Genomic DNA, 24,162 nt, shown 5'->3' with positions numbered 1-24,162 from the left:
TTAGAATGAATTTCTTGAGACAAGAAAACCTATCACCAACCATATCTTCCACACAGTGACCAACTCTGTGCCCGATACACTGTAAATACTTAATGAAAAATGAGCAAATCTGCTTGCTGATTTGAGGCCAATGTCTCTGAGAGGGGTAGCACAATTTATTACTAGTAGCTCAGTAAAACTTTGCCCCTGGTCTCCAAGTCCTGGCTTCCTACTTTTCTCTGTATTTCTATACTTTCTGACATTTGCACACTTATTCTCTCTTACCCCTAGGCTCCCAGGCTCTGGGATCTATTATCAAGCCATCTCATAAACTGTTGGGTGGTCCCAGATCTGGATCGGACAAGTGAAAGATTGGGAGATTCTGTGTTGCTGTCATAGGCTAGGAGTTGGTGTAGGTGTGGTGTATTTGAATTAGAAGCCAGGGAACCTTGGGTAATAGATTCAGTTCGACAAAAGTAGTGTTAGTCACTCAGCTGTGTCTGACTCTTTGCGACCTCATGGATTGTAGCCAGCCAGGCTCCTCTGTCCATGGAATTCTCCAGGCAAGAGTACTAGAGTGGTTATCCATTCCCTTCTCCAGGGGATCTTCCCAATCCAGGGATTGATCGAACCTAGGTCTCCTGCACTGCAGGCATCTGAGCCATCAGGGAAGTCCCAATAGGTTCAGTCTGGCCACAGGTAAATCTGCGACTTTAGTTACCCATGTTTATTATCTTCACCTTGATTTCTTCTGCTGTGAAATAATAGAGGTATACACTATCCTCATCCTAAAGATACAGAATACACTGTAAAAAGTGTTAGTCGCTCAGTTGTGTCCAACTCTTTGCTACCCCATGGCCTGTGGCCCAACATGCTCCTCTGTCCATGGAATTCTCCAGGGAAGAATACGTAGCCCTTCCCTTCTCTGGGGGATCTTCCCCACCCAGGGATTGAACCCAGGTTTCCTGCATTGCAGGTAGATTCTTTACCATCAGACCCACCAGTGAAGCTTTTGATATATGTATATATACAAGTAAAATACAATTGCAGGATGTTCTTATTAGATGCATCCATAATAAGCAAACAATGTATAAAAGTGTATCCTCTCTCACTGTAAATGGTTTCCAAAGCATGTGTCAGTGAAAAGGGGTGGGTTGATCCTGGCACTCTGCCTTCTCCCTCTTCCCGCAGTGTTCTTTGCTGAGCGGCTTGTGTTGAAGCCCAGAACCCAGAAGCCCTTCTTGGTCCCAGGGAAGCATTACTCCCGGTCATTTCCACTGATGGGCCTGGAATGACAGGGTGATGGATGTTGCTGTCACTGTGTGAGATTGGGGAAATGTTTTCTCTGGCTGGCCCTGGAAACCTCCGAGCTATAGATTTTCCTGGGGCTCAGGAGCTTGACAGATGTGAACCAAAGGTGGCCTGCAGGGCTCTGGGGGTGGATTGGCCCCATTATCCACCCCTTGGATGTTTTAGGCACTGTGTGGCCTTTGAAGGTTTTACTGTGTCATTGGAGAAAGGAAGAGAAAAATCAATAGATGGAGGAGGTTTAAATCCCATTCAGGCAGATAGGTTGGGCAGGCTCTTAGTAACCTCTTTGCTCGCTGCCCAGAGGATAGATCTGCGGATACTTGCAGAAAGCCAGTGAGTATCAGGAATGGTCCCCTATGAGCTGTCATTCCAGGCTTTCCTGCAGGCACACCCCCCTTGACTGCCATGCTGTCCATCACTGTGATTGTAGAGAAGCAAGTGGGAGCCAGGGGGAAACAAGGATCTGGTGGCGAGATGAAGGCAGGGACCCTGGGTGTTGCTGGAGGTGAGCGGCAGGCTTGACCAAGAACATGCAGGCAGGCTCTTTACAGTCTGAGCCACCAGGTCATGGACCACAAGGGCATGGTGCCGAAGTCCAATTCTAACAAAAAGCAGAGCCGAGAACCAAGCCACGTGATGCTAACCTGGAACAATTACAGCCCTCTGTGACTCTTCCTCCCCGCTAACCTTTAGCTTGGCTATTTAACCCCATTATAATCCACAAGTCCACACTGAGTTCTTAAAGCTAAACAGAACCAAGAAATATTCCTGATCTAGAAAGTGAGACTGAAAGGAGAGATTTACTTTTCTGGGAGCTCGGCAAGAGAGAAAATATAGAAAATATAGTTCTCCATTTCCAAGATAGGAGGGAGTTACACTGGGAAGGGAGGGAGCTCTGTGAGCTGAAATCCTCTGTCCCCCTCCCTCTCTCCCTATCTGTGCTACCTCTAGCTGCCTCCTCTGGGTCTTGACCTAGGATAAGAGCTGGGTAGAGGACCTGGATGTCGGCGGGGGAGAAGTTGCCCTGCTGAGGCAGAGTAACCCCTGAAGCAGGAAAAGTCAGGGCTGCAAAGAAGCAGATGCTATTTCCAAACACTGTTTCCGCTGGCAGGTGGCAGGGCTGTAGCCTGAAAATGCTGCTGGAGCAGATGTGGGCTCTGGAACGTCCTTGAAATGTAAAATGGTGAACATAAAGGGAGCGTGGGGACCAGCAGGCTCCATGGAGACGAGTTAATTACCTGGCCAGTTCCAGCAGCTGAAACAGAGATCAAGGCTCTTGACCCGCTCCCCACAAGGCTGCCTGCTAACCACACCCTCCCTCTCTGGCCCTGCTGGATTCTGGGCTGGTGGGGGTGGCTATGGGGACAGTGAGGGCATAGCAAGGGTTCTGAAGAAGCCAGGGTGTAGCCCACAGCTTCTCGAAAAGTGAAAGTGTTAGTGTCTGACTCTTTGCAGCCCTATGGATTATAGCCCACCAGGCTCCTCTGCCCATGGGATTCTCCAGGCAAGAATAATGGAGTGGGTTGCCATTCCCTTCTTCAGGGGATCTTCTCAACCCAGAGATCGAACCCGAGTCTCCTGCATTGCAGGCAGATTATTTATCAGCTGAGCCACTAGGCAAGTGCAAGAGCAGGCAAATACTGAGGCAGAGCCAGGAGGTTTGGGGAGGGGGTTAGCAGGATGCACTCTGGGGGACAGAGAGAGAAGCAGGAGGGAGAAGAGGCTGAAAAGGAAGGAGAAAGAGAAGCTGAAAGATCAAGAGACACAGGCAGGTGCAGTTGATGGAGAAGGAAAAAGCGACCTGGGAAGAAGAAAGAGGACTCAGGGTCAGTTTGGGCCCAAATCTACCTGTTTTGGAAAGGGAATCCAAATATGTGATTGTGAAAGATCCTGGAAAAGCAGTTAATGCTTTAATGTTTGTGTTTCTGCCAGTTAACCCCTAAAAAAGAGGGCAACCCAGAGGCCTTCTCTTTCCTAAAATAATTTGATCACCGTAGATCCTCAACTTTAGTGGCAGAATCTGGCTGGTGATGAGCTTTGGCCTGGCAGGCAGTCCCTCTGAGTCTTTCCTGCAGAGGAGAAGCAGCCTTCGGAGGAGGATCCTGGGCAAGGAGTCAGGATAGAAGCACAGGCAGGAGACCATGCACATCATTGAACTCCTGTGTCTTGGTCTCCCTAACAATAACATGGGAACTCTAATGACTCTCTTATTTCTCTCCTTACATTTTTGCAAAGACCGAATGAAATAGTTTTCTTTGTCCATCCATCCATCCATTTATTGCAAAAAACGTTATAGACGACTCATTTGTAACCAGGCACTGAATTGAGTGGTAATGCTACAGGGTGATTCAGACAGAGTTCTTATTCTCAAGGGGCTTCCTTGGTAGCTTAGTTGGTAAAGAATCTGCCTGCAATTCAGGAGACCCCGGTTCGATTCCTGGGTTGAGAGGATCCCTGGAGAAGGGATAGGCTATCCACTCCAGTATTCTTGGGCTTTCCTGGTGGCTCAGATGGTAAAGAACCCACCTGCAATGCTGGCAACCTGGATACGATCCCTGGGTTGGGAAGATCCCCTGGAAGAGGACATGGCAACCCACTCCAGTATTCTTGCCTGCAGAATCCCCATGGACAGAGGAACCTGGCGGGCTGCAGTCCATGGGGTTGCAGAGTCGGGCATGACTGAGCCACTAGCACAGCTCAGTCTCATGGGAAAGACACACACATGGGCAGACCTTGGACGTTAAAATAGCAACATGCTTAAAGCCTTGCTCTTACCTGTGCTGGGATAAAGGCCAGCCTCCTCTGCATGGTTTACCAGTGTCTCTATGACCTGGATCTGGCATCTACATCTTCCCCAAGAACTTTTGCTTGGCCTCATATTTACGCTATACCAGGCTACTTTGGCTTCTCTGTAGACAGGTGAGCTCACATCTCTGCACCTTGGTTATGTTGCTTTCCAAGCTTGAAGTGGCACCTTCTTCTGAATCATGGTCCTGATTCCCACTTCCTGACTCCACTCATTAATCTGCTTCTATTCTTCCAGAGAGACCCCCTTTCCCCTTTCCCCACCTCCCATCCCAGTCTAGATTAGATGTCTCTCATTTTGTTTAAAAATTGTTTTTTCATATATGTTTTTCCTATTGCTATAGATGCAGAGGAAGCAGGGACCCCGTCTTAAGTGATGCTTATTTCTCGGTGGACAATGCATGATGTAGGAAGTATTTAACGAAAGCTCAGAGAATGATGCTGAGCTATTCTGCATCACAGGAGAAAGATAGACTGAGGCATTAGGGAAGCCACTTGTAAACTGGTTCTTGATGTTTAAATAGGAGTTCAACAAGGAGAGAAGGAGGGAATCATATATGTCACGGCCAGGGTTCTGAGACCAGGTGGCTTGGTCAGGCGACGTGAGCTGTGGGAGCTGGAAGAAGGGCAGCTGCCAAGCTGAAGAAGGTGATGGTTAATTTTATCTGTTAATTTGACTGGGCCATGGGGTGCCCACGTATTTGGTCAAACATTATTCTGACTGAATCTGTGAGGGTGTTTCACGATGAGGTTAACATCTGAATCAGGACGCAGAGTAAAACTGATTGTTCTCCTTAATGTGGGCGGGCCTCGTCTACTCAGTTGAAAGTCTGAATAGAACAAAAAGGCTGACCTCCTGTGGGTATGGGGCAAGGGGCTCCTCCTGCCTGACTGCTTTGAGCTGGGACAGCTGTCCTTTTCTACCTTTGCACTCGAACTAAAACACTGGCTCTTCTTGAGTCTTAGGCCTCCTGGATTTTAGAAGTTTGCACTTGAGTTCTGGTTCTCAGGTTTTGAATTTGGACTGGAGGACACCCTTGACTCTCCCGTGTTTCTAGCTGGATGACTGCAGATCTAGTGACTTCTTAGCCTCTATAATTGCATGAGCCAATTCCTTGTAATGAATCAAACTCCCTCTCTCTCTCTCTCTACATACACACACACACACACCCTGTGTTCTGTTAGTTCTGTTTCTCTGGAGAACCCTGACTGATCCAAAACAGGAGATCTTGGAAGACTTGTGGACTTGCTAAGGTGATGAGGCAGTAGAGGGTGTTGAGTCGGGTTGTGATGAGGTCTGTCTTCTGCTTCACTGTCACCAGTGGCATGCCATTCCTTTTTTACTGGGGTATCCTGGCCTTTGCTCAGCTGCAGAGATTGGCTAAAGGTGGACCTTGGAGACCCCTTAAAGGGATCGAACCTGTAAACCAGAAGGCTTAGAATGGCCGGATTAATAGCCTATTCCTAGGACTTCAATGTTTTTATGTTTCCTCTGTTCTCCCCAGCTATTTTTCTGTAATATATGGTAAAACCTTCTTGAATATTCCAACTGCCTCAGCTGTTTGAAGAGGAACCAAAGACATAATTTGTATATATATCTTTGAACTAGTTCTTTAAAGGAACCAGTTTCCATAATTCATCCAAGACCTCCGTGTGTACATTTTCCCTGCTTTTCCCAGAGCCTGTTCTGCTCCCACCACATCTCCGCCTCTGCTCCGGTGCTTTGTCTGGCCTTCTTCTGTCCCGGCTTCCAATCACCCCTCTGGCAGTGCTTCCTGAATAGGGGCAGGACCTCAGGCTAAGGGCTTCCTCCTAGCTTCCCCAGCAGCCCAGGGCTTGCCCATTCTGTGTCTGAGTCTCCTTTAGAGCTCACACACACTTCTCATGGTCATGGTTGCCTCTTTAGTGCCCCAAGCAAACTGTGTGCTACGTGGGGGTTGAGAGGAAGTGATGGGAAAGTGGTTTATCTTCTGATGGTTGAGGATATAGCCGCTGCCTCGGGTCCCTTCCTTTGTGAAGAGACAGACAGAATGCAATCCACCTAAAGCAAGATTGTGTGATGCATAGCTTGTCTTCATCAATAGCCCCAAACCCCTTATTATGATATGTTTTACCTTCCCTTCTCCCATCCCTGCTTCCAGGTATGGCTTGTAGGTCTGATCTCCCCACCAGTCAAGCTCTTCTACCAGGCATTGTAATTTACAAGCACACAGGCAGCAGGGCGAATTCCGAGTCTTGGGTCTTTGGGATTTATGAGGTCACCTCCTCTGTCTGGGCGCAGGCTGGTCAGGGCAGAGAGTGGACACAGCCTGTGAGCTCTCTTATTGCCAGCCCTTCTGCTGCACCCCAGCACCTGCCTCAGGGGTAAGCAGAGGCTGGACCTGGGCAAGGTAGTTACAAAGGTTTTTGAATGAATGAATGAATGGAGATTTCATTTTTTAATTGAACATAAGAATAATCCTCTATTCTCTCTGTATTTTAACTGCAGTCAAAATGGGGATTTTATTTTTTTCCTCTCAAAAATTTAACCCCCTGAGACTCTCAGCAAGTGAATGACACTTTCCTTCCCTTGGTGTTGGGAAAAAGATGATCCATCCAGGTACTTAAGGAGGTACTTGCAGTTCTTCTTGGAAACTCCGTATGGGATAAATGATGCTAATTTATGCATATTTACAGGCAACTAACTCCATACCCTAGTGAGCGACGTAGCCTTGTGAGTTCAAAGTTAACCTCCCAACAACAGGAGCAGAATTTTAACTGAAAAAGGTAAGGCAGGCATCTGGCAGCTGTGCTGTGTTTAGGGGGGCATTCGATTAAGGAGTCACTGAAATGGCTCTATAGCTGTTGTAACAGATTCTTATTTAAATGAGATTTCACTTTTTTTTTTTTTTAATAAAGAGAAAGTCACTCGGGTTTGCAATGTTTTTCAATGAACTGAGGTTTCTTTTTCTTTTTAAAAAAATCATAATTGATTTATTTTGTATAACAATATCATCTAACATACACAGGCTCATTTGAATAAATTATTCATCAGCATTTTTTTAATGACGCGCCAGCTCCTGCCTGTTGGAACTCCATTGGTCATTTCTTGCCACCAAGGTGCAGGAAATGTTCACAGCCATGGCAAACACTATGAATCAAAAGCCAGAGCAAGTTGCTCTTAACTAAAGCTACAAAGGACTGGGTTATTTATAAGGACTCTTGATGGATTCCATTTCTAACGAGGGCATGGGAAAGGCAGAGTCAGGAGGTGATACCCGTTAACATGCCTATCTCGTGGTATTATCCTAAGGCCATCAGCTGTACCGTGAAGCAGTCGTGTCAAGTGCAAACACAAAGGACAGCATATTTGCTGATTTCTCTAGGTGGATGAGCTAATTTCTGGTGTTAGATACCATATACAAGGGAGCTTAAATGGCAGAAATTTATTGTTTGAAGTTCTAGAGGCTTCAAGTCCAAGACCAAGACTGGTAGATACAGTAGCTGGTGGGGACCAGCTGCCTGGTTCATAGATGGCTGTCTTCTTGCTGTGTCCTCACATGGAAGAGAGAGAGAGCCCTCTGTGGTCTCTCTTTTATAAGGGCACTAATCCCATCCTTCAGTATTAAAAAGCAGACATCACTTTGCTGGTAAATGTCCTTATAGTCAAAGCTGTGGTTTTTCTAGTAGTCATGAATGGATGAGAATTGGACCATAAAGAAGGCTGAACGCCAGGCAATTGATGCTACTGAACTGTGGTGCTACAGAAGACTCTTGAGAGTCCCTTGGACTGCAAGGAGATGAAACCAGTCAATCCTAAAGGAAATCAACTCTGCATATTCATTAGAAGAACTGACGCTGAAGTTGAAGCTCCAGTTCTTTGGCCACCTGATACAAAGAACAGACTCATTGGAAAAGACCCTGGTGCTGGGAAAGATTGAGGTCCGGAGAAGGGGGATATAGAGCATGGGATATATGTATAGCATCACCAACTCAATGAACAAACTGGGAGATAGTATAGGACAGGGAAGCCTGGCATACTACAGTCCATGAGATCGCAAAGAGTCAGATATGACTGAGCAACTGAACATCAACAAATCCCATTTGTGAGGATGCCAGTCACCTTCCAAAGGCCCTGCCTCCTGCTACTATACCAGCACACTGAGGATCAGGGCTTCATCACGTAGATTTTGGGGGAGGAATCACATGGACACTCATAGAACTAGGCCTGACTTTCATGATTTACAATGTGGATTCAAAGCTGATCCCAGATTTGGGAGGCCTGAGAAAAGTTCAGAGGTGTGACAGATATTAGTCTTAGAGTGAATATTGCTGTATATACTGCCCCTCCCCCATACCCCAAGACTGAGGTCAGAAAGATTGGGGTCATGATGGCTCTCCCCCTCCTCTTGTTCTTTCATCGATGTCAGCAGGTAAATACGAGGCAAAAGAAACCCCTAGTGAGCTACCTGCCCCAGGTGACTTGATATTTCTAGGACCAACGTTCTCTGATGGGTCATGGTGGGCAGACACTTTCTCCCAGGACCAGGAGCTCTGAGAAGGGAAGAGGCGTGTGTGATTGCGAGTCTTGCCCTCACACCGACAGGGGCAGCAGGTAAATACGAGGCAAAAGAAACCCCTAGTGAGCTGCCTGCCCCAGGTGGCTTGATATTTCTAGGACCAACGTTCTCTGATGGGTCATGGTGGGCAGACACTTTCTCCCAGGACCAGGAGCTCTGAGAAGGGAAGAGGCGTGTGTGATTGCGAGTCTTGCCCTCACACCGACAGGGGCTTCAAGGAGGCTGTGACTCCCCTCCTTCCTACCAAGGCGAATGTTCCAAGGTGCTAAAGGACACTAATAGAGTCTCTGCTCCGGAAGAGCTGTCAGTCGCTAGAACAACCTCAAGATCAGGATATTCCCCACAGGGCTCTTTATTATTTTTTAAAAAATATTAATAGAACTAATTAAATATAGAGGTGTGCTTCAGCCCTAATCTGTGACTTCTCATCTTTCCTTGCCTCCCTCCTTCTCCCCGCTGGGCCCCAGCGTGTATTGTCAAAGTGTCAAGTGAGGAGGGAAGGAGAAAACCAGGGGAGATAATGCAGAATTGGTATGCCGGGCGAAGGCTGTGGACACAAGGGACTTCTTTTAATCCAGTCCATTAATCAATTTCTCTGTAGAAATTGAATTAACTGTCTTTCATCAACATCACATCCCAGGACTTGAAAACACGGGTATGCACACAGGAATGTAAATGCAGCCGAGAGTGTGTCTCCCTTCCATGTAGGTGAACGTGTGGGGCTCCTCATTTGTGGTCCAGCATGGAGGGTGAAGGCCTGAGAGTCAGAAGGGCTGACTTTCATTGGGTGGCCTTGAACTCGAGTCACCAAAGCCATCTGCCGTTTTGGGTTTGCTTGCTCACAGCCACTGGGAAGCCTTCCTACCCTCATCTCTCCTTTAAGCTAAATACATGCAGTATTGAATATCATTCTCACTGTAATATTTTTTTTTTTTCTTTAGACTTGAGTTACACCAAAAACAACTGGTCTGTTCCTTGCTGAATCCCCAGCTGCATCCTTCATCCCTGCTAAGATAAAGTTCTTTTTTCTAGGTCAGTGGGCTCTGGATTGCATTGAGAATCTTTCAGAGCAAGTTTGAAAGGATCGCTCTCTGTCTTTGAGAGGGAAATTCAGACATCACTATATGTGTACGGGGATGCAGCTCCAGAGAGAGGTCAACCACAGGAGGTGTTCCGTAGGGATTCAGGTATTGCATTCATTTAATCAGTTAACTAATAGGTATTTACTGGCTGTCTGCAGGTTCCAGGATATGTTAGATCTCAAGGTCACAAAGACTAAAAAGACAACGGCAATGAAAAACCACCAGAAAAACCCTATAGTGCCATCCCCGCTCTGACAATCTACTGGGGGAGGCTGGAGGGTAAAAACTCACAGTGCAGTTTAGTTCAGTCACTCAGGTGTGTCCGACTCTTTGCGACCCCATGAATCGCAGCACGCCAGGCCCCCTGTCCATCACCAACTCCCGGAGTTTACTCAAACTCATGTCCATCGAGTTGGTGATGCCACCCAGCCATCTCATCCTCTGTCATCTCCTTCTTCTCCTGCCCCCAATCCCTCCCAGCATCAGGGTTTTTTCAAATGAGTCTGCTCTTTGCATGAGGTGACCAAAGTACTGGAGTTTCAGCTTCAGCATCAGTCCTTCCAATGAATACCCAGGACTAATCTCCTTTAGGATGGATTGGTTGGATCTCCTTGCAGTCCAAGGGATTTTCAAGAGTCTTCTCCAACACCACAGTTCAAAAGCATCAGTTCTACAGCGTTCAGCTTTCTTCACAGTCCAACTCTCACATCCATACATGACTACTGGAAAAACCATAGCTTTGACTAGATGGACCTTTGTTGGCAATGTAATGTCTCTGCTTTTTAACATGCTATCTAGGTTGGTCATAACTTTCCTTCCAAGGAGTAAGCGTCTTTTAATTTCATGGCTGCAATCACCATCTGCAGTGATTTTGGAGCCCCCCAAAATAAAGTCTGACACTGTTTCCACTGTCTCCCCATCTATTTCCCATGAAGTGATGGGACCAGATGCCATGATCTTAGTTTTTCTGAATGTTGACCTTTAAGCCAACTTTTTCACTCTGCTCTTTCACCTTCATCAAGAGGCTCTTTAGTTCCTCTTCACTTTCTGCCATAAGGGAATAGTGTTATACATATTAAAATAGAGTATTGCAGTCTATGGGATGAGGATGGGGAACAAGCAAGTGAGTGATTACTTGGTCTGCTGGGGCTAGGAAAGTTCTTGTAAAAGACATCATGTTCCAGAAAGGCAAACCAAATTTTGTTATAGTGAGAGGGAGATTGGAAGAGAATTTTGTTGCCCCTCACATTCCATCTTCCATAAAATTATTCAATAAAAATATGGTCATATCTTTTGCATGCTTACCACTCCAGGGCATTTCATAGTCCTCAGAGCTCTACATTCATACCAAAGGGTGTGGCCCTTGATATTTACCCCGGGGAGGATGGTGTGGCTTCACTGAGCCTGGTCCAGCCTCGAGGCTTCTCATCTACAGTTCTCTCTGATGGTTCACACCCTCCATTGTCTGGCTGAGTCCTGTGCATCCTTCAGGCACCTACAAGGAAGCTTTCCCCTGCCTCAATGGGTTAACCCCTCCAGTTGCATCTCATAACCCACAGTAGCCTATGTTTTTTCCTCCTGCAATGATCACAGTTGTAATGATTATTTAAAAACCATTTCCCCATCTCCAGATGGGGTACTATGAAGTACTATGAAAATAGAGGCCATATCTATCCTGATCACTTTGTTCATGTCAGGGCCTGACCCAGAGTAGATGCTTAATCAACCAGTTCAGTTCAGTCGCTCAGTCGTGTCTGACTCTTTGTGACCCCATGGACTGCAGCATGCCAGGCCTCTCTGTCCATAATCAACTCCTGGAGTTTACTCAAACTCATGTCCATTGAGTTGGTGATGTCATCCAACCATCTCATGTTTTGTCTTCCTCTTCTTCTCCTGCCTTCAATCTTTCCCAGCATCAAGGTTTTTTCAAATGAGTCAGCTCTTTGCATCAGGTGGCCAAAGTATTGGAGTTTCAGCTTCAGCATCAGTCTTTCCAATGAACACTCAGGACTGATCTCCTTTAGGATGGACTGGCTGGATCTCTGCAGTCCAAGGGAATCTCAAGCGTCTTCTCCAACACCACAGTTCAAAAGCATCAATTCTTCTGTGCTCAGCTTTCTTTATAGTCCAACTCTCACATCCATATATGATTACTGGAAAAACCATAGCCTTGACTAGACAGACCCTTGTTGGCAAAGTAATGTCTCTGCTTTTTAATACGCTGTCTAGGTTGGTCATAACTGTCCTGCCAAGAAGCAAGCATCTTTTAATTTCATGGCTGCAGTCACCATTTGCCGTGATTTTGGAGCCCAAGAAAATAAAGTTATCTCACTGTTTCCTTTGTCTCCCCATGTATTTGTCATAAAGTGATGGGACTGGATGTTATGATCTTAGTTTTCTGAATGTTGAGCTTTAAGCCAACTTTTTCACTCTCCTCTTCAGTTTCATCAAGAGGCTCTTTAGTTCTTCTTCACTTTCTGCCATAAGGGTGGTGTCATCTGCATATCTGAGGTTATTGATATTTCTCCCTGCAATCTTGATTCCAGCTTGTGCTTCATCCAGACCAGCGTTTCTCATTATGTACTCTGCAGATGTACTCTGCTTATATGCAGATGCTTAATAAGTGCTGAATAACATGCTTTCGAACAGCGATGCTAGAGAAAACTTGAAAATTCCTTGGATTTTGAGGAGACCAAACCAGTCAACCTTAAAGGAAATTAACTCTGAATATTCACTGGAAGGACTGATGCTGAAGCTCCAATACTTTGGCCACCTGATGCAAAGAACTGACTCATTGGAAAAGACCCTGATGCTGGGAAAGATTGAAGGTGGGAGAAGAAGGGGATGACAGAGGATGAGATGGTTGGATGGCATCACTGACTCAATGGACATGAGTTTGGGTGAACTCAAGAAGATAGTGAAGGACAGGGAAGCCTGGCATGCTGCAGTCCATGGGGTCACAAAGAGTCAGACACAACTAAGTGACTGAACAGCAATAAAAACAAATTTTTGCATAAATCATGCTTCAAGAGGCTTGTTTCAGGAACTTGGAGAATGTGATCAGCGGCAAGTAACTTGCTCAGCGTCAGGATTGCTGCTTAGGATTGGGTGAGCCTGCACGGTCAGGCTAAGGCATTCGGACTTTGTCCCACGGGCAAAAGGCACCGTGCAAGGTTTATGAGTGAGACAGTGACTTAATCTGATTTGTGTTTTAGAAATATAACTCTAGGGCACTTGATTTCTGAGTTAACTCTCCGGCATTGACTCTTATTTGATTTCCCAAGTTCTCACTCTCCCAGTTAAACAAAGTGAAGGAAAACAAGGTTTGGGCTCCAGTAGCAAGCAGGTTCATAACTCAGTGAGGGTGCAACATCTTCTCTTTATCACTTCCCTCTGCCCCTGCTCCACCTGCAGGCTCCTCGTCAGCAGGTTTGATTCCAAGAGGCTTTGGAGCAGAGCTCCTGCTCTTCCACTTGGTGGTCAGTACCCTCCTGCCTCCCTGCTCTTGCTTCTGCTGGTCTCTCTGCCCAGAGAGACCCCTCCACCCCATCCCCACCATCTTGGCCTTTCTCAATATTGCCCATCCTTCTTGGCCCAGTCTAACGCCCGCCCTCTCTGTGGAGCTAGCTTGACCACTGCAAGCCACCTTGCTCTGTGAGACCCACCAAACACTCTTGTTATCTGCCCTTCAGAGACACTGAGCCAGGCCATGGAGGTCACATGTGCCCCTCTTTTAAGAGGAGGGGAAACCCAGGGGGAATGAATTGTTAAGGTTACAGAGATGGGGGCAGCAAAGCAGATCACACTCCCAATGGCCTGGCCAAAGCCTATGGCTCTTCAATTCATGGCACTGCCTACCCAGGCTCTTGAGCACAGGTTCTCTTATACTACTTAACTTTTCAGCACACAACCAGTTCCTCCAATAAAATCATAAGCTCCTGGGAGACCTGGAGAACAGAGAATCTCAGTAATCTGAGTATAAATGTCTGGTCTATAGTAGTTGTTCAACAAAAAGTCATTGACGCAAGACAATTCATATGGAAAATAGTTCTTTGCTCTCCATCAGCGTCTTCTCTGTCCATTAGGGCAATGATTGCTGGGGCACAAGATCACTTATTTAGAGTCATGAGGCGAGAGTCAGAGCAGGGGGCTGGCACTTGAGGGTGTGCCTTTCGGTCTCCCAGAGGCCGATCTGGAATCTCCTTTGGGAATGTCTCAGTGTCCTCAGAAGGAGGTCATCTGGGCTGCGTTCTCTTCACTTGCCACCTTCCTCCTCCTCTCTGATTCATTCTGTCTTCCCTTGCCTCCTCTGGGTCCTAGAGGCTGATTTTACCTGAAGGGCATCACCTAGACTCCCTTGCCTCCTGCCTTCTGGAGGAGTCAGCCAGTGGAAAAAGAAGTGGGAGTTCAAGGTACTTATGGCCCTGACTCCAGCCCTCCATGCTCGCCTCCACTTTCTATGGTGCCTGCTTCCTCAGGCTCTAGCTCTTACCTGGTTCAGATTACACTGGTTCTTCCCAGATGTTCCGATAGGTGGGCTTCCCTGGTGGCTCAGACGGCAAAGAATCCGCCTGCAATGTGAGACCTGAGTTCGATCCCTGGGTTGGGAAGATCCCCTGGAGGAGGGCATGGCAACCCACTGCAGTGACCTAGCCTGGAGAGTCCCCATGGGCAGAGGAGCCTGGCAGACTACAGTCCATGGGGTTGCAAAGAGCTGGACATGACTGAGCGACTAAGCATACAGCCCATAGGCACCATGGCCACGCTGGCTTCCTGCTGTTGTACTCACCGGGGCCCTCTAATAGATCCTGTGCCAACTTCTTGGATCATAACATCTGCCCTGCTGGGATTTGGTCTGGCCTAAAGTCTTAAGGAAATTCACAGGAGCAGCCTGGCGGGGAGGAAGAGAATGTGGGACCAAGTATTGTTGGTAATGATGCCAGAGGTTGAGGAACACCTGGGGGTCTTACTGAGTTTGCCCCTGGGGTTGGGCATGGGGGACAGTGTGGACCAGAAGATTGCCTACCCACCCTCCCTATTCTTTGTTGGCTTCCTGTTTTGGGGGGCTTTAATTTCATTAAAGACACATTCATTCAAAAAGCAAGTAAGATATCTCTACTCTCCAAACAGTTCCCAGTGTAGAGGGAATGAAAGGGTGAATGAACTCCACTGGCAGGTAGGTGAAAAGGACACAGTCAGGGTGCGAGGTGTGGCTGGATGTGGAAGTCATTAGCCACATGAATGGACCTTGATGAGGAGAGAAATCTGGCTTTGGAGGAGGAAGATATTCTTGGGTCTTTGAGGTCCTTAACTACCCTCTGAGCCTTGCTGGCAAACTGGGAAAAATAATACTTTCCTGGCAGGCTTGCTTCAAGATCTAAGTGACCTGTCATGTAGGGCTGGGTCTCCTAGAAAATCCCAGGGTGATTGGGGTAGAAGGACCTGGCACAAGTTAATGTATAAACATCTGATGAACGAATGGGTGAAGGAATGAATGAGTGAATGAAGAGAGAGAAGAGAGGCTCAAGCAGATGCCCCCATGGATGGGAGCAATCTCCATGGCAAGCGGCTCTGAGCTCTGACTCCAGCAGATGAGGGATCAATTCCCCCATCCATCGTGGTTTTCTGATACTACTAGCTCCCAGGCAAGGGCTAAAAGGACAGGGAGGGGGTAGACCAAAGCAGAAGTGACTTAAAAGTGAATTAGCTGCTGATTCTTGGGTACTTGGGCTGATACCTTGATAAAACTCAAAACTTACTAGTTTATTTATTTCTTTTGGTTAGGGACCAAGACAATGGAGGGTGGAAGATACCAATTTCATTAAAAATATAACTTTCCCCCCTTCCTTTTTTTCTTCTTTAAAAACCCTGGGCAACTGACCTAGTTTTTCATTCTCTTTGAACTCAATGAAGGCAGCTCTTCTTCAAAGCCGGGTTGTAACACTCAGGTTCTCTGCTTTATCTGGGTCAGGGTGACTCTTCTGGTTACTGAAAAAGATGAGCTTCCAGCACCATCCTTTTAAGCAGCAGCGCTGGTGCCCAGAATTCTTTTGGAATTTTCTTTTTTAGCATCGTTGCCACCCTAAGTGGTTAAGTCACGGTAGTTAGCAGGAGAAGTGTAGCAGAGGAAATGTTTATGAGTTGATTTTCTACTAAATAACTTTTAGAAGAGGACAGGCAGAACAGAGAAAGTATGCATGACAACTTTACGCTTTCTGTGGTCCCTGACGGAGGTGTTATCTGTCTTTCACACAGAGTGGAAGGAACACCCGACCAGGAGTCAGGAAAGCATTCCATGAGCAGTGTGATCTTGGATAAGTCATAAAATCACTTGTGATGCTTCATCTGAAAAGGTTCTTTACAGCTCTATGGCTCTCTGATGGTTCTGAGATTTTGATGTGGGTTGAGGTGGAAGGACATCTTGTAAGAAACTCTCAAAATAGAAACATCCTCTCTTCTCCCAAATAGCACTGCTGGTTCCTGGCTGCACCAGCAGGAAGCAGGGCTGGGTGAATAGACTGCGGGGATGAGCGGTCTTCTCCCAGTATGATCTGAGCTATTCTTAACGGCTAACCTGCTCCCAAATCTCTCCTGGACTGGCATGCTTCTAGCTGAAAATTTCATCATAGAAAATCATTCCTTTGAGAGGGACGTGAATTCAGGAGTTTCTAGTTAAAATTAATTATTTTGGCACTAGTTATTTTAGTTTAGTTTAGCAGACAACTTTTCCAGAAAGGCAGCTGGCTAAGGACATCGCATATCTGGTAGATACATTCTGAAGGACTGGGGAATGGGAAAGTCTGGGATACTAGTGTGGCAGGTGGGTCCAGGTGAAGTTCAGGGCAAGACTCCTGTTACTGCAAATGAGCAACTTGGACCAACATCACAATTCTGCTGAGGACTGGGTGGGGGGCTGCTTGCCTCCTTCCTGCTTGCATCACTCAATATTCAGCATCGTTTCCTCCTCCCCCAGTCCCCACTTTCCACCTTCCATTTCCAGGCTAAATTCATGAATGTGCTTTCTATGTAATGCAGTGATAAAGAACCTACCTGCCAATGGAGGAGATGCAAGAGCTGTGGATTTGATCCTTGGGTTGGGAAGATCCCCTGGAGGAGGGAATGGCAACCCATTCCAGTGTTCTTGCCTGAGAAATTCCATGGACAGAGAAGCCTGGTGGGCTACAGTCTATGGGGTTGCAGAGTCAGATATGGCTGAGCAAATGAGCAAACTCACACGCAAGCTCATGAACAGAACCTTGGAGAGCCCAGGCCAGTCTCACTGTGTGTCTCACTCTTCCTCCATATGCCCGTATGTAGGCCTGTTCCCAGCTCTGGCTTCGATCTCAGAGATGCTTCAATCTCAACTAGCAACCAGGGGCTCAGTTGTGTTGCCTCCATCTCTAATGCAAGGTTCTTGGAGCCGCTGTTACACGTTTTCACAAATAACACCGAGGCAAGGACTTTTATTGCAGTATGAACGTCACCAGGTCTACTAACCAATCTATGAGCTCAAATTCAGCAGAGGTGTCGCTGGGTGGGGCTGCAGTCATTAGCTGCTGCTGCATGGGCAGAGGAATATTCTGTAAAGACTTGACCTGGAAATTTGGAGAGGACCCTCCCAGAGCTCAGAGCTGTTAGGAACACAGGAACACAGAGCAGGCGGCAGTTCCACACAAGAACACCATTGGAAAGTACTGATGGCCTCGCAAAGTATTGGGGAAACCTCTGCTCCCATTGACACTAGTACTATCTCTGAGACTACTGCTTGCTGGCTAATATTTAGAGTGTGTGCTAGGTCCTATGCCAAGTGCTTTACACAGACTGTTACAATGAAGGCTCAGAACAACTCTATGATGTAGGTGCTCTCATTAATCCATTTTTAAGCGTCTGCCTACAACGTGGGAGACCCAGGTTTGATCCCTGGGGTAGGAAAATCCTCTGGAGAAGGAAATGGCAACCCACTCCAGTACTCTTGCCTGGAAAATCCCAAGAATGGAGGAGCCCGGTATGTAGCCCGGAATGGGCTATAGTCCATGGGGTCGCAAAGAGTCGGACACAACTGAACAACTTCACTTCACTTCATATATATATATATAATATATAATACATGTGTGAGCATGCACACTCAGTTGCTTCTTTCATGTCTGACTCTTTATGACCCTATGAGCCTGTGAGGTTCCTCTGGCCACGGGATTCTCTAGGCAAGAATACTAGAGTGGGTTACCATTTCTTCCTCCAGGAGATCTTCCTGATCCAGGGATCAAACCCATGTCTCCTACATATACACATTTCTCAGTAGCCCATCCCCTGCCTTTTCTAATGAATACATTCATTTGCTCATTCATTTCTTCACCAAATCCCCCAACACCCACAAGTCCCCTTTGCACTGGAGTATGGGCTAACCTAGAGATGGGGATTTTTGAGTGACTGGGGTAGGTCCCATGCCAGAGGGAAACATTTTTTTGGTTATGTTCCAGGCTTATATTTCCCTTTGAGGGGGGCTTCCATACTGATATGTCTGACCAGCACCTCAAAATTCAGCATTCTCAAATCAAACTCATTATCTTGACCCTCAAGCTTAGTCAGTGTCCCCATTGTCTATTTCTATGAAAGGAAACACCATCTTTTCAGCTCCCCAGTCTAATACCTCAAGAGATAGTGTATAGACACTCATTTATGGATGGATAAAGAAGATGTGATTTACACACACAGACACACACAATGGAAGAAGATGTGATTTACACACACACACACACAATGGAAGAAGATGTGATTTACACACACAATGGAAGATGTGATTTACACACACACACACACAATGGAATACTACTCAACCACAGAACAATGAAATCTGGCCACTTGCAACAACATGGATGGACTTGGGAGTGTATTGTGCTAAGTGCGATAAGTCAGACTGAGAAAGAAAAATAGAAAAATACTGTATGATGTTACTTACACATGGAATCTAAAAGAATACAACAAGCTAGTGAATATAACAAAAAACAACACTCACAGATCTAGAGAACAAGTTAATGATTACCTGTGTGGAGAGGGAAGTAGTGAGGGGCAACACAAGGGGAGGGGATTAAGGGATTAAAAGCTATTAGGTATAAAATAAGCTACAAGGACATATTGTATTACATGGGCAATATAGACAACATTTTATAATAGAGATACATAGAGTGTAACCTTCAACAATTGTAAATCACTATATTGTCCATCTGTAACTTATATAATGTTGTCATCAACCATACTTCAATAAAAAATAAAATAATAAAAAATAGATGGCTGTTCTAAGGATGCATACCTAGGATACAGTACAGTAACAATGGTTCGGCCACAGGAGCAAATGAGAACTAGGCTTGGAAGGATGAGTCTATTACTCTCATGAGACCTGGAGGGGTCATCACATGCCACTCAGGGTCACAGGGGAAGTTCCCAGTTTTGATCAGGGTAGAGAAGACAGGAGAAAGGGTAAAGCCTGAGCCAGATACTTACTGGGGTTTCCATGGAAGAGGCAAGCGAGGACAGAGAAGAGCTGGGGATTGCCTGGTTTGAATAATTGCAGCTGGGTCTAGGCCAGGCTACAGGGGTGGTCTCTAGTTGCCTATACTTGGCCTTGGTGTGTGTTAGGGCCCAGAAAATATTGGTTTGATGTGTCAGATAAGGAAGAGTTGAGGAGTTTAGTCTCATGCAAAAGATGTACTCCCAACAAGTTCTTCACAATCTCTAAGAACTGGCTGCCTCAGGGAGAGAGGCAGTCTCTCCCTTGCCAGCAAGCATTTTAAGATGTCAAAACACTGTAAAACACAGGAAAAAAAAAATCAATGATTAATGCAGTGGTTCTTCCTTTCCCCATTTTGCTTACACTCAATGTCTGGTCAATTATTATCCTCCACTTTCACAGTATTGGCTATTGAAGGTCCTCTTAGAATTCACCTCTTTCCATGCAGAGTGAATGATGTGTGTCCGAAAGAGAACTGGCCAGGTGGGGAAGCCTTAGGTTGTGTTTGCCCCACACTGACTCTTTAAGATGCTGCTTCTCTTTTTCCTTCCAGTCCTCCTGCCTTTAGATTATGTTCCTCTTTCAGTGTTTCTCAGCCATCTTCAGAATCCAGTGCCAAGGCCTTCGTGGAATTTCCTGGTATTTGGGATTCTCTACACTCTGACCCTCACTGCTCATCTCCCAGACTCCCTTTCCTCAAACAGTGCTTATGCCATGCCCTCCACCTAAAGGACCTTCTGCTGACCACATCCAGCTATCCACATGCTGTCCTGACCGACGTCCTGCTTATACTCACACGGCTTATCCCGGTCCCCTAAGGAGAACTTCTTAGCCCCATTCCCCGTGCTCTGGCAATGCTGTTGATTTGTCTCTTGTGATCAATTTGTCTTATGTTTTGTGTCCATTTACTTGGGATGAGAGAATGCAAGCTGGGGGAACTTCATTCATTTCTTCTTCTGGTACCCTAAGCCCCTTTTCATACTGGGGAGCACCTGGGGCCAGTAGTGTGTCTAGACAGGGTTCCCCAAGCCTGGACCAGGACTCACATGAGTCTTGGTCCTTTGGGGGCACTCTCTGACACTGTCCCCTGCATAGGGTGGGAGAAATATCCTGAGTGCTCTAAGACTCACATACCGAATGGGCTGTCCACGGCCCCCTGACTGGGCTCCAGGAGGACAACCTGGTGAGTGGCTCTCTCCCACTGGCCAGCAGGGTGTTTCCATCTTGAAATGGCATGATTTGGGCCATGGATTTTGTGTGATTCTCACTTATGTCAGAGGATACATTTTGGGCTCTGGGTTTCCTGTGGTCTACCTCCAACATGTGGGCATAAGCTATATGTATGCACTGATTCTTTTTTTTAATTATTATTGGAGTATAATTGCTTTACAATGTTATGTTTGTTCCTGCTCTACAATGAAATAAATCAGCTGTATGTATTCATACATCCCCTCCCTCTTGGATCTTCCTCCCACACACCCCACCACCCCACCCTCCTAGGTATCACAGAGCACTGAGCTGTCTCCCTGTGTTATAGAGCAGTTCCCTCTAATTATTTTATACGTGGTAGTGTATTTATGTCAAATATTATCTCCCAATTCAGCCCACCCTCCCCTCCCCACCCTGTGTCCACACATTCATTCTCTATGTCTGCATCTCTATTCCTGCTTTAAAACTTTTTGTCATATTTCCAAAAGACACATGTACCCCAGTGTTCACCGCAGCACTATTTACAACAGCTAAGGCAGGGAAACAAGCTAAATGTCCATTGACAGATGAATGTGCCCTGATTCTTGCCCAAATATATTCTGCCTGCAGGGCTATGTCTGGTCTACGGCACCCAAGGGTGATGGGGTGGTGACAGATGCCTCTCATGCTGTGCACCCCTGCTGCTGGTACCCAGAGTGTTCTTCCATGCCCTCTGTGTCGTGTGACTGATGAGCAAGGGACATTCCTTGTATGAAGGAGACCTCTTTTCTGACTCCTCTCAGGGCCCCTTGCTTGTCCTTACCCCAGATGGTAATATAGGAGGGCAGGTATGCCATGAACACTCAAAGAGATCAAGAAATCAGAAAAGAGTAGCAATTACGGCTTCAAACATTCAGGAGAAGATAGAATTGAAAGATGTGTTGTTTTGCACTGATACTCTAAAACTCAAAATGGTGACTCTCAGATGATAACACAGATGAACTAATGTTTATGTTTTGCTGTATGCTCAAGGTAGACTTGACTTTGTGATTGTCACCAATGAATCCCTGCAGCAGCTTTGAGGGTTCTTGAAAGCCAGTGTTCAGGGCAGTGTGTAGATGATACAGAGGCACATGCAATGATGTAACCAGCATTACATGGACTTCCCAGGTGGTTCTAGTAGTAAAGAACCTGCCTGACAATGCAGGAGACATAAGGGACGTGGATTTGACCCCTGGGTTGGGAAGATCTTGGGGGAGGAAATGACAGCCCACTCCAGTATTCTTGCCTGGGAAATCGCATAGACAGAGGAGCCTTGCTGGCTACAGTCCATGAGGTCACAAAAGAGTCGGACACCACCAAATAACTAACACACACACATAATGATGTGTATTCACCATTATATCAAATAGAGTAATTTTTATGAAGAATCTTTATGCTCATGAATTAGGCAATAAAGACACACCTGTTCTTCAAAAATAGAAGCTGACAAACTGCAGCCTAAGCCCACCACAGGGCAAACCTGGCCGCCCCTCCTTGCTTGAATATTTTCTCAGACGGTTTCTTATACTATAACAACAAAGTGGAGTGGTTGCAGCAGAGACCATATGGTCCACAAAGCTGAATAAAAATGTTTATTATCTGGCCCCTGTTCTGAATCTCCATGATAAATCACTCTAACTCACATAGATCCATGGATTATTTTTTAACTCTCTATTTTGGAACAACCTCAAACTTATAGGGAAAAGGCACATGGGTAGTACTGACAACTCTCATATATTGATCACACGGAAGCCCCTTTCAAGTTTTTCTTCAATTCTCCCAGTGATATCCTTTACAGCAATAAGATTCAGTCCCGGGTCACAAGTTGTACCCAGCTGCCACATCTTACTTATTTCCTTCCACCTGAAACAGTTCAAACAGGAAATTGACATTGGATCCATGGATTTACAGTATAAATTTTAAAATCAAAATTTTTTATGTAGACAAACCATGCCATGTCAAGTTGCTTCAGTCACGTCCAACTCTTTGTGACCCTGTGGACTGTAGCCTGACCAGGCCCATCTGTCCATGGGATTCTTCAGGCAAGAATACTGGAGTGGGCTGTCATTTCCTCCTTCAAGGGATCTTCCTGATCCAGGGATCAAATCCACATCTCTTATGTCTCCTGCACTGGCAGGCTTGGCAGATTCTTTACCACTAGCACCACCTGGAAAGCTCTATGTATACAGGACTCCACCCAAAAATGAAAGGTAATCTTGCTTACAGTTTCCAAAGTTGGCTCCAGGAACAGTTTGGGTTCAATGATAGTAACTTTGAGGTTATCCCTGGATGGGGGAGATATTACTCACTACTGGGTGAGTTTCATGGCCCCCATTCTTTTATCTTGGCTCTTTTTTCTGTGTTACTCTCAATTTTCACTTGAGGAAAGACTTCACTGTTAAAACTGTTTGGATTTCATTGCTGAAGACCATTTTAAGGATATCCCTGCTTATACATCTTTTGCTAATATTTGCTCCTGACCTGCTTCTTATCCTCACTTTTTGCTCCAAGTACTTGCTTCAACCTCTTGACTTTGACACCTGTTTATGGTCTTCCACCAGGTTTGATCTTTCTCACATGCTTTTAGCATCTCAGACCTTGGCCACCTGGACTTTTCCCCCTTTCCATATTCCTCTGACCTCCAGATGTCCTGTTATCTTAGATGATATCTTTCTGTCTTATTCCTTAGTGAGAGAGAGCCTCCTTCCCTGCTCTGGCTATTGATCTCCTTTCTCGAGAAATAGGGTGTGCATGCATGCTAAGCTGCTTCCGTCATGTCTTACTCTTTGTGACCCTATGGACTGTAGCCCACCAGGCTCCTCTGTCCAGGCAAGAATACTGGAGTAGGTTGCGATGCCCTCCTCCAGGGAATCTTCCAGAGTTAGGAATCGAACCCGCATCTCTTACATTTTCTGCATTGGCAGGCAGGTTCTATACCACTAGCATCATCTGGAAGCTCCTTGAAAAGTAGGTAGTAGGTCAAAAGCCTTCTCTTCTTTATTGAAAAGTACTTCATAAAAAATATCTCCATGAGACATCAGATATACCTACATGTGATATGACCACAACCATAGTGGGACAGTTGAATAAACCATGTTCTTTGATCAAGTAGATCAAATAAAAGCATTAAAAGGTTTGAAAAATATATAAATAACTGTTTTTAAAAAGCATTATATAACTTTGTAATCAAAGGTTTTTTTAAAAATCATTCCTTTGTTAAATACAGATTATGTATCATTTGCTTTTAGCATCTACAGTGATTTGATAGAGTTATCCAGTTTTTAATTAAAGTATTGGATACCTTAAAGCTTAAAAACATTCACTTTTCTAATTGTTTAAAGTCAAAGCCAAAATAAAAACTCTGAGCTCCCTAAACAACATGAGGATTTTGTTTCCCTGACTTCTCCTCACTTTTTCCTCTTTGATACTTTAATCTTGATTTATCTTTTTTCATCAATTTTATAACCACACTTAAGGCACATCATTTACACTTATTTCTGCTTAGTTTTGATATTCATCACCAGACTTTTTGAGTCTCCCTCCACCGTCTACAACTTCCCTATTATTGATTCCACTGATCTGGGGAATGTTTTAAATAAATATTTTTGAGAAGAACTCAAGTATATTTTCTCAGCTTACAGTATTTAAAGTATTCATGTATGAAATAATTAGGTCGCATCTTTTTCATTCT

This window comes from Muntiacus reevesi, chromosome 10 (assembly GCF_963930625.1).
Source record: "Muntiacus reevesi chromosome 10, mMunRee1.1, whole genome shotgun sequence".
Classification (NCBI taxonomy): domain Eukaryota; kingdom Metazoa; phylum Chordata; class Mammalia; order Artiodactyla; family Cervidae; genus Muntiacus; species Muntiacus reevesi.
Note: the sequence above shows the minus strand (reverse complement) of the source record.